Source organism: Triticum aestivum, chromosome 6A, assembly GCF_018294505.1.
Source record: "Triticum aestivum cultivar Chinese Spring chromosome 6A, IWGSC CS RefSeq v2.1, whole genome shotgun sequence".
NCBI lineage: Eukaryota > Viridiplantae > Streptophyta > Magnoliopsida > Poales > Poaceae > Triticum > Triticum aestivum.
Window position 1 is genome coordinate 103198115 of NC_057809.1, and position 14356 is coordinate 103212470.

The 14356-nt window shown below is 45.6% G+C and overlaps 2 long non-coding RNA genes across 4 annotated transcripts; both read left to right on the top strand.

Annotated features, from left to right (window-relative positions):
- Positions 1 to 292: 292 nt before the first annotated feature.
- LOC123130391 (uncharacterized) lies at positions 293 to 3768 on the top strand. Of its 2 annotated transcripts, XR_006463820.1 has the most exons (4): positions 293 to 467; positions 3042 to 3184; positions 3298 to 3357; positions 3466 to 3768. It is a non-coding gene; the product is annotated as an uncharacterized lncRNA (long non-coding RNA). The 2 variants fall into 2 exon arrangements; XR_006463821.1 differs by having other exon boundaries at positions 328 to 467; positions 3042 to 3357; positions 3470 to 3761.
- A 4436-nt stretch (positions 3769 to 8204) lies between these two features.
- LOC123132320 (uncharacterized) lies at positions 8205 to 13736 on the top strand. 2 transcript variants are annotated; one of them, XR_006464637.1, is made up of 4 exons: positions 8205 to 9047; positions 9177 to 9312; positions 10241 to 10420; positions 13410 to 13736. It is a non-coding gene; the product is annotated as an uncharacterized lncRNA (long non-coding RNA). The 2 variants fall into 2 exon arrangements; XR_006464636.1 differs by having other exon boundaries at positions 9177 to 10420.
- Positions 13737 to 14356: the final 620 nt, after the last annotated feature.

Consider the following 14356-nt stretch of genomic DNA (forward strand, 5'->3'; position numbering starts at 1 on the left):
GCTAACCATCACTCCACCGGCAGAGGAAAACTTCCCCTCCGTAAGTTTCTCTTTCAACCAGAAATCTCTCTCCCAAATAGATAAAGAAACGGTTTTGCTAATTTACAGTCGGCTGTTTTGTAATTCGCTGACATTCGAATTTCTATCCTTTGATCTCGCGTCGAGATTCGCGCTCAGTCCTGCTCTTTTGTGCTGGTTTTCGGGTCACTTTTGTTTATCGGGTGCGGTTTTCTCCATCCGCCCGTTTTTCCTTGACCCGGCCGAACCGGTGGGCACTGTAGGTTTTTGTCCCTTTTGAATTTGGAGCGGGGTGTCGTTCCCCTTTCTCATTTGGATAAGGCAGAGAGAGTGAGAGCTCGAGCGGCGGCGGAGGGCGAGGCGATTCCCCGTGTTCATGGCGATTTGGAGTTCATCCGCCCTAGGATTTTGACGGCATCCTCTTCGTTCTCGTCGCCGCGGCTGCGCTGGTTTGTTGCCCTGTCTTCTCGCGCTTTTGTGCTTGCTTTTCGTGGCCATGTAGTTCCAGATCTAGGTGATTTTTGGGTTCGCGGATCCGCGGGATGTGTATGTTTCTGGCGCGGTGTTCTCCATGCCCGTGATGTGTGTGTGTTTTGTGCGCACGTGAATTTCTGGTAGGAGCCTTCAGTGTGCCACACGTAGTCTCCATGCCCGAGGTGTGTGTGTGTTCCTGCAGATGTGGAGGAGCGCCCGCCTTAGGGTTCTAGTTGTTGATGTGTATGTATGGGTAGAGGATAGTTTTTCCTGCAGATGTTGTGGAGGTATACGTAGTTGGTGTTAGTTTTCAGCTGCGGATCCCGTAGCTTGTGTCTGTAGTTCGAGTTGTGGCTAGAGCGCCTGAATTTTGTGATGTTTGTGTCGTTTTTGTCTGTTGTTGTTCATCTCGGTGGCTTACTGATCAACTCTATGTATTTTTTGTTCATTTTTGTTCTGCACTTTTCCTGAATTACATGCTTGTTTTTATGTATTTCCACCATGATATGAGTGTACATAATATCAAGGGTCTGCAGATTTATGTGCATGAAGTTCTGCTGTGCATTTTTCTCACCCTTTTTTAGTTCACATATATGCTCACTGCATTTTTGTCCTGTAGAGGGTCACTGCTACCTTATGTGTCATGTCGTGGTCTTGTGTTTTTCTTGTGGATGCAGTCCAAATCCTGTGCCCTCCCCAGTTAGGTTGTTATTGTTGATGTGTATTTTTATGCGTCCTAGAGTTGATGTGGAAGTAGGCGTAGTAGGCATTTAAGTTTTAGTGGTGGATCCTATAGCTCCTGTCTCTGAATTCCGAGTTCTGGTTTGTAGCCACTGTAGGCCCTGAATTTTGGTCATCTTTGTAATGTTTTCTCGTCTCTTGCCCGTGGTTTCATGGCCGTGTAGTCTCAGATCTAGGGGATTTTGTGGATCCGCAGAGTTTGTTTGCCATGGTGCTTGTAGTCCGCCGTGGTTGTGGCGTCGGAGGTTGCAGCGTGCCATGCGCAGTCCGCCGTGTCTTCCTTTTCCTGCTGTTGACGGAGGCCAAATTCCTCCTGGTTAGGATCCCATAGGACATTTTTTGGAGGCAATGTTGTGGCTGTTTGATGTGGAGGTAGGCGTAGAACGCTAGATTTCCCTTGCTATTGATGTGGAGGTAGGTGTGGTAGGGTTTAGTTTTGAGGGGTGGATCCAGTAGATGTTGAACTCTGAAGGATCGAGTTCAGTGATTTCGCGCTCAGCATAACCTTGTCACTGTTGATGTGGAGGTAGGTGTGGTAGGGTTTTGTTATACTGTAAATTAGTGTAACTGAGATTTTTTTTCAGAGTTGGTCTACAGTTCCTATATAGAGCCTCTCTGCAGTTTGAAGTGTTTCAGTGTTTCTCGTTTTATAGCCTGAACCTTGTCACTGTGTAAGCTTTTTCCCTCTAATTACCGTGGGGATAGCTTGTCTTTTTATCATTTTCCCCTACAGTCTCTTCATGTAGCTACCCTGTTGTGCATCACACAGTATTTTTCACCGGTAATTACTATGTAGTTTTGGGTGGTAGTTATACCGTAAATTACATAGTAATTTGACCGATAATTTCTGTGAAATTATAGTGTAATCCTATTCCATGATTTACTGTCTAGTTCGACCGATGTTTACTCTGTAGTCCGATGCCCCCTTTTTACATAGTAATTTGACTGATTTTACCATGTAATTTGTGTGGTAGTTACACTGTAATCATATTCCATTTACACTATAATCTGTCGTGATTTTGCACAGCATTTTTTACCCCATAATAACTGTGTAATTTGTATTCTAGTTACACTGTAATCTGATGCATTTTTGCACCGTAATTTCTCCCGTATTTTATTTGTGTAATTTGCATGCTAGTCACCCTATGATTTATGCATGAGTGGCCTCGCGGTTCACCCCTTTTTGTTGTGCAGCCCTACAGTCTTTGATGTTTTTGTTGAAATCTGAATGATCCCATAACTTCTGTTCATCTATTTTCTGAACCGTACTAAGCAGTCGATGGATAAGTTTGTGCAGTCTTGATTTTTGTGAAACCTTTGTGGTGCTTTTTGACCACTCATGTGTGGTGGCTGATGCTTGATCTGCGAGTAAGACCCAGTAAACTAGTCATATGTTTTTGGCAGCAGATGCTCTTGCTTCTGTGAATTACTACTTCAGAAGTTCTTTGGGAATTTGTCCGTCAATTTTGGTTCTGCTAATAACTCTGAGATTTTGTCTTCCTAGTTTGTTCAATATCACCATCACTACTGTATCTAGTGGCGTGAGGCTTGTAAAATATCTATACATCACGTTTCTGTTGAAGGTTGTTTTGTCGCTGCATCCAATTCACAAGCCTGCTGCCTTTGCATTGTAATATGTTGCGCTTTTGCACTGTAAATGTGTAATTTGTATGCTAGTTACACTGTAATCTGATGCGTTTTTACACTGTAATTTCTCACGTATTTATTGTGTAATTTGTATGCTAGTCAGCCTGTAATTTCTCTTATGTATATTTTGAGGCCTATTTTTTCTCTCTATTGTTTTCCAGGTAGTATCTCAATGAGTAGACCGCGGAAAGTCTCTCGCAAGGATGTTCCCCTAGTTTCTTCAGTCGAGAGCGCTGATTCTTTGAGAGACCCTTATGTGCCTAATGATTTTGCTGATGATGGTTCTAATGCTATGTCTTTGGGAGTTATTATTTGTCTTCTTATCTTCTTTCCATTTCCATTTTCATTTTCTTTTATATTTTTATATTTTTTTATTAATTTTTGTTATTGTTTTTTGATATTTTTTTCCTTTTGCAGGGTTGTTCTGGTGATGATGAAGAGTTTGATAAAGCACTTTACAATTTCTATCTGAATAACGTAAGCCATTTTTTCATGTTTCTGGTGATGATGAAGAGTTTGATGTTTTTATTCCATATTTTTTCATATGTTGGTTTGATGATTTTATGTTTTTTGTTTCTTGATCAGAAAGTAAAGTACCTGAAGAGAAAATTATCATCTGCTGGCAGAAGGAATGTTGTAAGTCTTTTTTTCTCTTCCGTTAATCATTGGGTCATTTGTATGGTACCTACACTGTAAATTTACCCTATATGAACTGTAATCTAAATGCCCTTATTACTGAGTGATACTTAGTGTGAAATTTGTATGGTAGTTACACTGTAATCCTATAATTATTGTGTAATTTTGTATGATAGTTACACTGTAATCCTATTCCTTTCTTACAGTGTAAATTTACCCATATCTACACTGTAATTCGAACCGGAAGTGGAAATTTACCCATATCTATACTGTAATTCGAATGCTCTTTTTTACAGGGTAAATTTATCCATAGTTACACAGTAATTTGACTGATAATTACTGTGTAATTTTATATGGTAGTTACACTGTAATCTTGCACCTTTTTACAGTGTAAATTTACCCATACCTGCATTGTAATCTGATGCCTTTTTTTACTCAGTAATTTGACTGATAATTACTATGTAATTTGTATGGTAGTTACACTATAACCTTACACCTTTTTTTACAATGTAATTTTACCCATATCTACACTGTAATTCAAATGCCATTTTTACACAGTAAGTTGACTGATAATTACTGTGTATTTGGTATGGTAGTTATAATATTAGTACACAGTAATTACAATGTAACTACACAGTAGTTATAATGTAATTCCCCCGATGTAATTTTACCCATGTCTGTATTGTGTAATTTGACTGATAATTTTATGTGTAATTTGTATGGTAGTTTCACTGTAATCCTATTTTTCCATTTTCTGTAGTGTAATTTTCCCCATAATGTATAATGTAATCTGTTGCTATTTAAACTGTAATTTTACACTTAATTATTAGGTAATTTGATTTGCTAGTCCCAATGTGATTTTACTCTGTAATTTTACCCCCTTATGCATTTTGCTCGGTGTAACCTTATGCATTTGTACAGTGTAATCCTATCAGGTGCTTTTGACGGGTCAAGGAAAGGACAGTAGGGCGACTGGTTCAACCTTTTTGTCGCTGTTAGTTGCTTGACGGGTCACAAATACAGCCCGATCCGTTTTCTTCTGTAAAAGCAGACATACAGCTGTCAACAGATTATTGGTTGGAAAATTTGAATGATAACCAATTACAAATCAGTCAATTGTTGAATAGACAGTCCCTAAAGAAATCAACAATCAATCCCTAATTAATAGCGATGTCATTATAGCTAATGCTTGCAACCATGCGTTTGTGATCCATGCAAACCGGCTATTCCCGCATCAAGTCCTTACCCAATCAACGCCTCCATAGTCTGCATGCATTTGTTGTTACGGAGGATGAAAGACGCCTCGCCAGGGGGTGTGCTCGGGTGAGGGGCGGCACCCTTGGCGGCGGCAGGGACGGCAGCTGCCACGCGGCGAGGTGGAGCAGGGTCAACGCGGCGGCTCAAGCGGTTGGGGACGGTGCGGCTGCTCGATGCAGAACGCCGGGGGCGGCAACAACTGGAGGTTGCGAGCGGGAGACGAGAGGCTCACCGGAGGACGTGCCATCGCTAGCGTGTGAGGCGGTGCTCGGGCAGTGACGCCGCGATGGTCGTCCAGCGAGGCAGCGAGCAACATGACGGGTGCGGGCGGCACGCTGCCCGGACGAGATGAGGAGCATGAGGGGAGACACAGATGAAGCGGTCATTGCAGGCGGCGGCGCCGGATGCGTCCGACGTGCGCGCTCGCCCGCGGTCATTGCAGACGCAGCAGCTGCCCATGGACGCTCGGGTCGATGCAGGAGGAGGAGGAGCTCGCGAGGGCCAGTGGCGCTGGGAATGGATTGGATGCAGGCGGATCTGGCGATTCCACGAGGGCCGCGACTCTCTGTAGAGGAAAAAGAAAGAGAAACAAGAGGGAGAAAGAAGAGACAAATTCATGTATCCTCTCTTCTCCTTACTCTCTATATTGTTGATGCTCCTCTAATCTTGTTGCCCCTTGCTAATCCTAATCTCCTCTAATCTTTCTTCCGCTCTTGCTCCTTCCCATCTACTCCTCTCTGAATCTCTCTTTGATGTGCTTCTCTGAACCCCAACCTGTTGCTGCTTCTTTTCTCCCTACTACCCCACTGCTGCTACTTCTCTGAACCTTCACAGTTGCTGCTCCTCTTCAGCACTTCAAGCACCAACAAGGACTGGATTCTCTTTCTCTCTCTGAATTTTTTGTAAACTTGAGAAATTTATGTTCAGAATTATGTAATATCCAGATTTGAGGAGTGCTTGCAGTCAGTGATTGCTTCAGTTTCGTATTTGTAATATGGGATTTATCAGCATGACAAGTTCTGCATCTATATGGGATCTATCAGCATGCTAGCGTGTAGGCGAGGAGCTGCCGCTTTTTGAATTTTGCATGACAAGTTCTGCGGCTGTATGGGATTCTTCATGACCATCAGCATGGATGTTCAGGTACGGATTTCTTCAGAACCATCAACACTCAGAAGAATATGCATGCATGCAGAGAACAATTATACAAAGATGTGTGTATCTATCATACAATTCTACCACTACATACATGTATTTGTTTATGGATCATTCATAGTTGGCAAGTTTTTATGGTCTCTAGGCAAACTTAATGTAATTTCACATGAGACAGTCATCATGTGCAAAGACCTAAAGAACAATTGTTTGGATGGGCATGAGACGATTGCACTGAATGGTTGACATTGTATCAATCATGAGACAAGATTAGTTATCCAAAGAAACTTTATGCCTGATCTGCTTGGAATATAGGAAGTATGTGTGCCTTCCGTCTTCTTATGAACCTACGTTTGTGAACAAAATATGTTCACTGCATTTTCAGCTACCTATATGCTTAGGAAGACACAACTTACATAGTTCTGTTTATTTTTTGTTTTTCAATTCTGTTTAATAGATGCAGACCAACAAACAAGTTCGAATTATTTTACTATCATTTTTTTATTGAGAATTGTTCGCCATTAATCTTTCTCCCAGTTGATTTATTTTCTTCTTAGCATCTATCAACCATCATTGCCCGTGACCAGTCTCGCTTTAAATGCACAAACAAACAAAATGCCTTGCATGCACTGCATAATTTAGTTCTATTCAATGCCAACACATGATCTTCTTGGAATTTTATTCGTTGGGTTCATATGTGGCATTTGCTCATTTGATTTTCAATTAAATGATCTTCTTACATTATGTGAACAACATACTGGAATTTTATTCCTTCGGTCCATATGTGGCATTTGCTCATTTGATTTTCAATTAAATTTGCGAGCGGGCTACTTTAGTTAGAATACAATTTAAAAAAATGAAGGATCGTTCTAAGAGGTTAGTGTGGAATGAAACTTCCTAAGGAATGTAGTGCAAAATAATCTGTAGAATTTTTTTCTATATGATTAATTCATTCATATAATAAGAGTGCCTAGAAAAAAATCATATGGATTCAACCCTCTGAATTTTCAATGAAAATATTCTGGATCAAAGATACCCTAAGGTGGAATAGAAAGACTACCATGGCCACAATTATTATCAAAAGTGGTTGATGTTTGTTATGAACTATTTTGACTACAAATAATAGCAAATAGGCCAAATATTTACTAGACTCGGAGAGGATGTGGCGTGCAATGGTGTCCGATTTTTTAAATGGCTCAGTAAAAAAACTCACTAAAAGAGAAATAAGTTTCAAAATAGATGTTTTATTGCAGATTATAATGCGTGCGTTGCACGTGCATCCTTACTAGTATAGGAAGTTTTAGAGAAGTTGGGCAGTTTCAGAACACGCCCTAAGTCAAACAAATGCTTTTTAAAACCATCCATATCTTTTAAACCGTTACTCCGATTTGAACATATTATATATGAAATTTGATTAGAAAAATATGTAGAATATGAATATGAGATTATTTTTACCTGTTAAGTATTTTTAAATATTATTTTGGAATATATTTGAGTCAAACCAAATGATTTTCTAAATTATCTGTATCTTTTAAACGTAACTTTGATTTTAACATATTATATATGAAATTTTATTAGAAAAATGTGTGGAATCTAAATATGATGTTAATTTTACCTGTTAAATATTTTAAAAATATTGTTATGGAAGCAAACTTATAATTTATAGCGCAAGATCCATTTTTTTTCATACCGGCGGCGATCCAGATTGCAAATAAACACCCCACTATAACCATATAGGGAAAAGAAAACATCGATAACTACACATGCATACCTCTGAAAAATGTCACAGGAGAAAACAACAGATTTCTCATCGCGAGAGAGAGAGAGAGAGGGGGGGGGGGGGGGAGACGTCTTAGGATTAACCATATTCAACACACATTTTTTGTTGTTTTGTGTGAACACCAAGGCCATCGCCGGCGAGGGTGAGAAGGAGGATAAGCGGCAACACAAATATGATGCCTCACACAAATAAAGGAGATGGACCTATTGTGGTCTTGAGTGATGGTTGTTGAGTTAAGAGCGTATGTTATGTTTTCTCTCCCGTTGCAACGCACGGGCTTTTTTGCTAGTAATTTAGAAAAAATAGACTTTTTAAAAGCTCATGGGAATTTTTTTGAATCCCTTAATTCAAAACTCAAGGGCTAGGTTTATATAGGGGCTATATTTTTATAAACATATGGTCTCACTCATTTCTGCCCAAGGAATGGAGACTGGGTCGGTGTTTGGAAGGGGTTCAATAAACCAATCTTGGCCGTCCAAAACAATAAGGAAATATCTCACGCAACCTCCTCGTCTCCAGCGCTCTCGTCTCTGCTCCACCACCCCGCGCCGCCACATCCCACACGCCGACGTCGGCCTCGCCGCAGAAATCCGCCCGCACCACCGCCGACGCATCCCTCGTCCTGTCGAAGCCGCGAGAAGAGGAGCCCCACCCGGACGACTTCCCCCCGTCCCCCGCGGATGGTTCTGCTTCCATTGAGACGCCCAGGCCTGACAGATCTTGCTCGTCGTCAGCCCAGGGCCGGGTCGGCCGGAGCAGTCGGAGAGGAGTGGCGGATGTGCGTCCGCTTAGATGCCGCCGGTCAGAGAAGGTGGGGATGAGCGGATTGCAGCGAGGGAGGCGGCTCGGCTCGGACCGTCCATGGCGCTAGCGCGATGGCTCGCCTCCTATTTCGGCATGGCTATTGTTTTGGTCCGCGTCGTTTCTGCCTCGACGGACATTGTCGTCGTAGGTGCCGATGAGGGACGAGCCGCCAGCGACGGATCCCGCGAGGCCAACCTCCAGCGCCCCTTCTCCGGCCGGCCTTGAACGACCTTGTCCCGCCGGAGCTAGGTGGGTCGATGACCCGCTGGATGGGAGCTGGCATGTCCAGCCACCACCTCTGGTGCCCCGTCGCGCACCTGCCCGCCGCCAGGGGCCCGAGGGCCAAGTTGCGGGGTTGTGCGGTCGCGCTGGTCATCCTCCGCTCCAGGAAGCATCTTGCCGGGGTTGGGGTCAATCCCGGGCAGGCCTGAGGAGGAGAGCGGGCGGCCTCCGTCAGTCCTCTCCGGTGAGGCCTTTGACAAGAGGGGCCAAGATCGATGCTACCAAGTGCCATTTGCTTCAGTGCATTTTGTTTGATGTGAGTTCTTCCTCAGCTTCTTCTTTGATGGAATTTTTGTTCCTGCTACAATGGACAGTCAGCGACCATGGCCTCTGAAATTCTATCTGTTCGTGGCCTTGGAGAGCTGACACTTTGCTTCTTGTGCAGGAATCTGTTCATGAAGGAATCTGCAGTCCTAACAAAGAAGATGGAAAGAGTACTCCTGGAAAGTGAAAAAGAGAAGGAAACAACAATCTTGCAAAAGATTAAACAAAGAACAGCTTGCTCACAAAATTTTCCATGAGTGAGATTGCTTCTCTTCACACATATAATCTGACTCGTGGAAAGTTTTGTGAGCAAGCTGTTAATATTTACATAGTACATATATTAGTTACTTCTTTTAACGATATATGTGTGAAGAGAAGCATTGCCACTCATGGAAAGAGTACTTCTGTTATGCTGCTACATGTTTACATACATATATTAGTTTTTTAGGTCATGCAAATTTCTTAGAAAAAATTATCCCCTTCCGGCTATTAAGCTTGGAATAACATGAAAAGATAGTTAAAAATGCAATAGATTTCCTTATTACTCATGGCACATTGGGTTCAGATAATATTTGCTTTGTTTTGTCCTTATTAAGCTAAATAGCTAATTATGTCGATATGATCTGATCTGATTCATTTATCCAAGTAAAGAGTGCATGCTCATGTTTCCATTCATCAAGGTGAAATCAATTTTAGAGGCTGTAAGTAGGCAGAAGATCCACTCATGTTCTGATCTATCATGATTCTGGTTGAAAGTTGTGTTCAACTGAAATTATGCATCAAATCCCCTCACACAATTGTGTTCTGCATGTTATGTGTTTGATGAGATTCCTCCAAGCCAGCTGTCCAGTGAGCCCCCCTAATTCAGTTGTCTCGGTTGGTTAGAAATTGCCTGTGATTCACTTATCGATCAATTAATTAGATTGATATTTTAGTATGTTCATTCGGCTTATTCAAATAATCACATTCATAGGTTTAGTTTGGTTTGGTTACCCATATATACCCCGTAGTTCTTTTAGTCCTGTTTGTGTTGAGAATTTCTGAAAACAAATTACAATTCACGTAGTTAAAAGGTATCAAAGTGATGTTTGTATGCATAGTTCCTGCCTATTGTAACTAGAAAAATGTGACTGCAAATTTTGTCGATCATTTATAGTTCCTTCCTGTTTTCCGAACTTTTTCTAGGAAGGAATAACAGTAGGACATGCATGTGTTATTTTCCAAGACTTGTTCGAGATAAAGACCCAATGAGTCATCGGAAACTTCCCCTGTCTCTGCAGCAGCAAATGATTGTTCAGAGTGAGAGTTTGTCTGAAAATTGTTCAGAATGAGGCTTTAGCATGCTGCACACGGTGTAGACTAAAGGTATGGCAACTTCCATTTATATTTGTTTTTTGAAGTTAGCAGGCTGCACACGTACATCTCTATGTGTAATTTTGAGCCTTTGTTAGCTTGTTGATGCAACAATGGTCGTGTTATGGCCGGTTTAGCTAGGCCCACCGGGTAATCTTAGCCCACAAGTTATCTTAGGTTAATTCTTATGCAAGTTATCTTAGGTTAATTCTTATGCAAGTTATCTAGGTTGTAAATATAGGCTGTAAGACTCTTTTTGGAATTAAGCAATAAGAATATTATTGTCCCTATTGCCCGGCTCCCAGAGGAGCCGGAACCCTAGCCGCCGCCATCTCCCTCCGACGCGACGGCGCCCAGCCGTCGGCGCGCCCGATCATCGCCCTGTCCCACTCCATCCTTCCCCTACAACCTCCGGAGCAGGTCCGGTAGGACCCCTGGTTCTACCAATTTGGTATCCAGAGACTCAGGTTCGATCATGTCGTCATCAACACCCACGCCGCCGCTGCCCATCATCACCACCGCCCCGATGACCACTGCCGGGTCCCTAACGCCGCCGGCCCCGATCACCTCCGTGCCGCCAGCCCCTGTCACTTCCGCGCCGCCGACAACCTCCGTCTTCACGCCGGAGGAGATGACCAGCACCCTGCGGGACCTCATGACGGCCGTCCAAGGCATCTTCCTGTACTTGGCCGGCCCGCACACCACCACGCCGGCTGCGCCCCCCGCCTACAGCCACCCGGCGACGCACTGGCCGATCCAGAACGCGTCGGGCCCGAGCGGGACACCCCTGCTGCCGTTCCAGGCGGGCTACACCGGCGGGCGCCTGCCGTTGCTGCACGTGCCCTGGTACTCGGTACTCGCGGCGATCGCCGGGGCCCATCCGTCGCTCCAGCCGCCGCCTGCCCCAGCGTCGTCCTGGCCGCAGTGGCCCGCGCCGGTTCTCACGGCGCCAACCGCGCCTCCCGCGCCCGCCCCAGTGCTGCAGTGGCCGCACTGGCCCGCGCCGGCCCCAGCCGCGCCAACCGTGTCGGTCCAGCTCCTACCGCCGCCGCCCAGCTCCGGATTGGGCCAGTCCACACCGGGAGGACTTCCGATCCAGCAGGTCCGGTTTCCGCCGTCACCGTCCCCGATCCCGGCCTGGCTAACCGGGACGTCGCCACCGCCAGTTTACACAGAGGCCGGGGACCCACCGGTAACCACGCTGCAGTTTGGGGCCTCGTCCGGCTCCGCGAGGGCCTACGACGGCCTCCCCACCGTTGACCGGGCGCCGTCATCATCACTGCTCCGCATCGCCGAGCCAGTCGGCCATGGCGCGCCAACCCAGACGCCGCCACGGTTCGCCAAGATCGATTTCGCCACTTATGACGGCACGGAGGACCCGCTTAACTAGCTCAACCAGTGTGAGCAGTTTTTCCGTGGCCAGCGCACGCTCTCGTCGGAGCGCACTTGGCTGGCATCCTACCACCTCCGCGGTGCAGCCCGACCTGGTACTACGCCCTCGAGCAGGACGAGGGCAGCATGCCCCCTTGGGAGCGCTTCCGCGAGCTCTGCCTCCTTCGCTTTGGGCCTCCGGTTCGCGGGAGCCGCCTGGCGGAGCTCGGCCGCCTTCCCTTCACCTCCACGGTGCAGGACTTCGCCGACCGTTTCCAGGCCCTGGCATGCCATGCGTCGGGCATGACGGCGCAACAGCGGGCCGAACTCTTTGTCGGTGGACTTCCGGATCACATCCGCGTGGACGTGGAGCTTCGGGGACCCCAGGATCTCCAGTCGGCCATGTACTACGCCCGCTCGTTCAAGCGCCGCGCAGTGGCCATCCAGCAGGAATCACCGTCCCGGACCGTTGGGTCGCTACCTGGGCTGGATTCCGCGCAGGCTTCTGCGGCACCCCTCGCCGCGACCGCGGCGCGCCCGTTCCGCCGGCTCACCTCAGCCGAGCTACTCGAGCGTCGCTGTCAAGGGTTGTGCTTCAACTGCGACGAGCCCTACACGCCCGGCCATGCCTGCCCGCGACTCTTCTACCTAGAGGTTGCAGACTACATTCCGGAGGACGCCGTCGCCGACCTGGCCGCCCCAGCTGTTGAGAAGGTGTTTGACGCTGGTTGATCGCCTCGGGGAGTTCCACAAGCGCTTCCCCACCTTACAGCTCGAGGACGAGCTGTTTGTGCAGGCGGGGAGAAGTGTTATGGCCGGTTTAGCTAGGCCCACCGGGCAATCTTAGCCCACAAGTTATCTTAGGTTAATTCTTATGCAAGTTATCTTAGGTTAATTCTTATGCAAGTTATCTAGGTTATAAATATAGGCTGTAAGACTCCTTTTGGAATTAAGCAATAAGAATATTATTATCCCTATTGCCCGGCTCCCAGAGGAGCCGGAACCCTAGCCGCCGCCATCTCCCTCCGACGCGCCGGCGCCCAGCCGCCGGCGCGCCCGATCATCGCCCCGTCCCACTCCATCCTTCCCCTACAACCTCCGGAGCAGGTCCGATAGGACCCCTGGTTCTACCAGGCCGAGGAAGTGACTTGTGTGTTTAACTCATGTTTTTTTACAGGAAAACCTACCATGAAACAACTTATTTCAGTATGTTTTTATCTTCGCCTATGATTTATATTTAGTCAAGTTTAGCCTCTGCGATGAAATTGTATATAGTGTTAGCCTATAAAAATATAAGTTGTTCTGTTCACTTTCATAAGTGAACCACAAAGATTTCTCGCCAGAGAAAACCCATATGGATTGGTATCACTTGGGCAAATAAGAAAATGCAATTATTTCAAGGATTTCAGTCATCCTTGCAGTTTTAGGAACTATAACAACAACTTCCGTATATACTTCTATACTGTATTCTTTGTACTTGAGATTTTTTTTTTGTGCAAAGTATCCAATATCCATGTATATCTTTTTGGCTGTGCTTATGCTCTTGAATAATAGAGCCATTTTCTTGGAAATTCACTCCTGATTTAACTCTCTTCTTTTCTGAATCAATTTAACTGTGTTGGTCATACAGTTCCCTCGGAGCAAGAGAAAATTTAACAAGGCAATACAACAAAACGTGGAGCAGCTAATGGACATCCAATCAGCTCTCAAGGCATTCGAGGAGGTACTGCTCTTTGACTGAACAACATGATCACGTTTTTTTATTAAGGGAAGCATGCTCACGTGGAGGCGCCCAGAAGTTGTGTGTGGGCATGTATGACGTTGGCATAGTCATATGCTGATTTTCTGAGATATCATCGTATCCTTGACTTTGAACATCAGTTGTAAATAAGCAGAGAAGCTGTATCTATAGCACCGGTGTTATTTATCCCTTGCATCAAAATGTAGAATTTTCTCACTAGATTTGCACAACATAGATACAACAACAACAACAACAAAGCCTTTAGTCCCAAACAAGTTGGGGTAGGCTAGAGGTGAAACCCATAAGATCTCGCAACCAACTCATGGCTCTGGCACATGGATAGCAAGCTTCCACGCACCCTTGTCCATAGCTAGCTCTTTGTCGATACTCCAATCCTTCAGGTCTCTCTTAACGGACTCCTCCCATATCAAAATCGGTCGACCCCGCCCTCTCTTGACATTCTCCACACGCTTTAGCCGTCCGCTATGCACTGGAGCTTCTGGAGGCCTGCGCTGAATATGCCCAAACCATCTCAAACGATGTTGGACAAGCTTCTCCTCAATTGGTGCTACCCCAACTCTATCTCGTATATCATCATTCCGGACTCGATCCTTCCTCGTGTGGCCACACATCCATCTCAACATACGCATCTCCGCCACACCTAACTGTTGAACATGTCGTCTTTTAGTCGGCCAACACTCCGCGCCATACAACATTGCGGGTCGAACCGCCGTCCTGTAGAACTTGCCTTTTAGCTTTTGTGGCATTCTCTTGTCACAGAGAATGCCAGAAGCTTGGCGCCACTTCATCCATCCGGCTTTGATTCGATGGTTCAC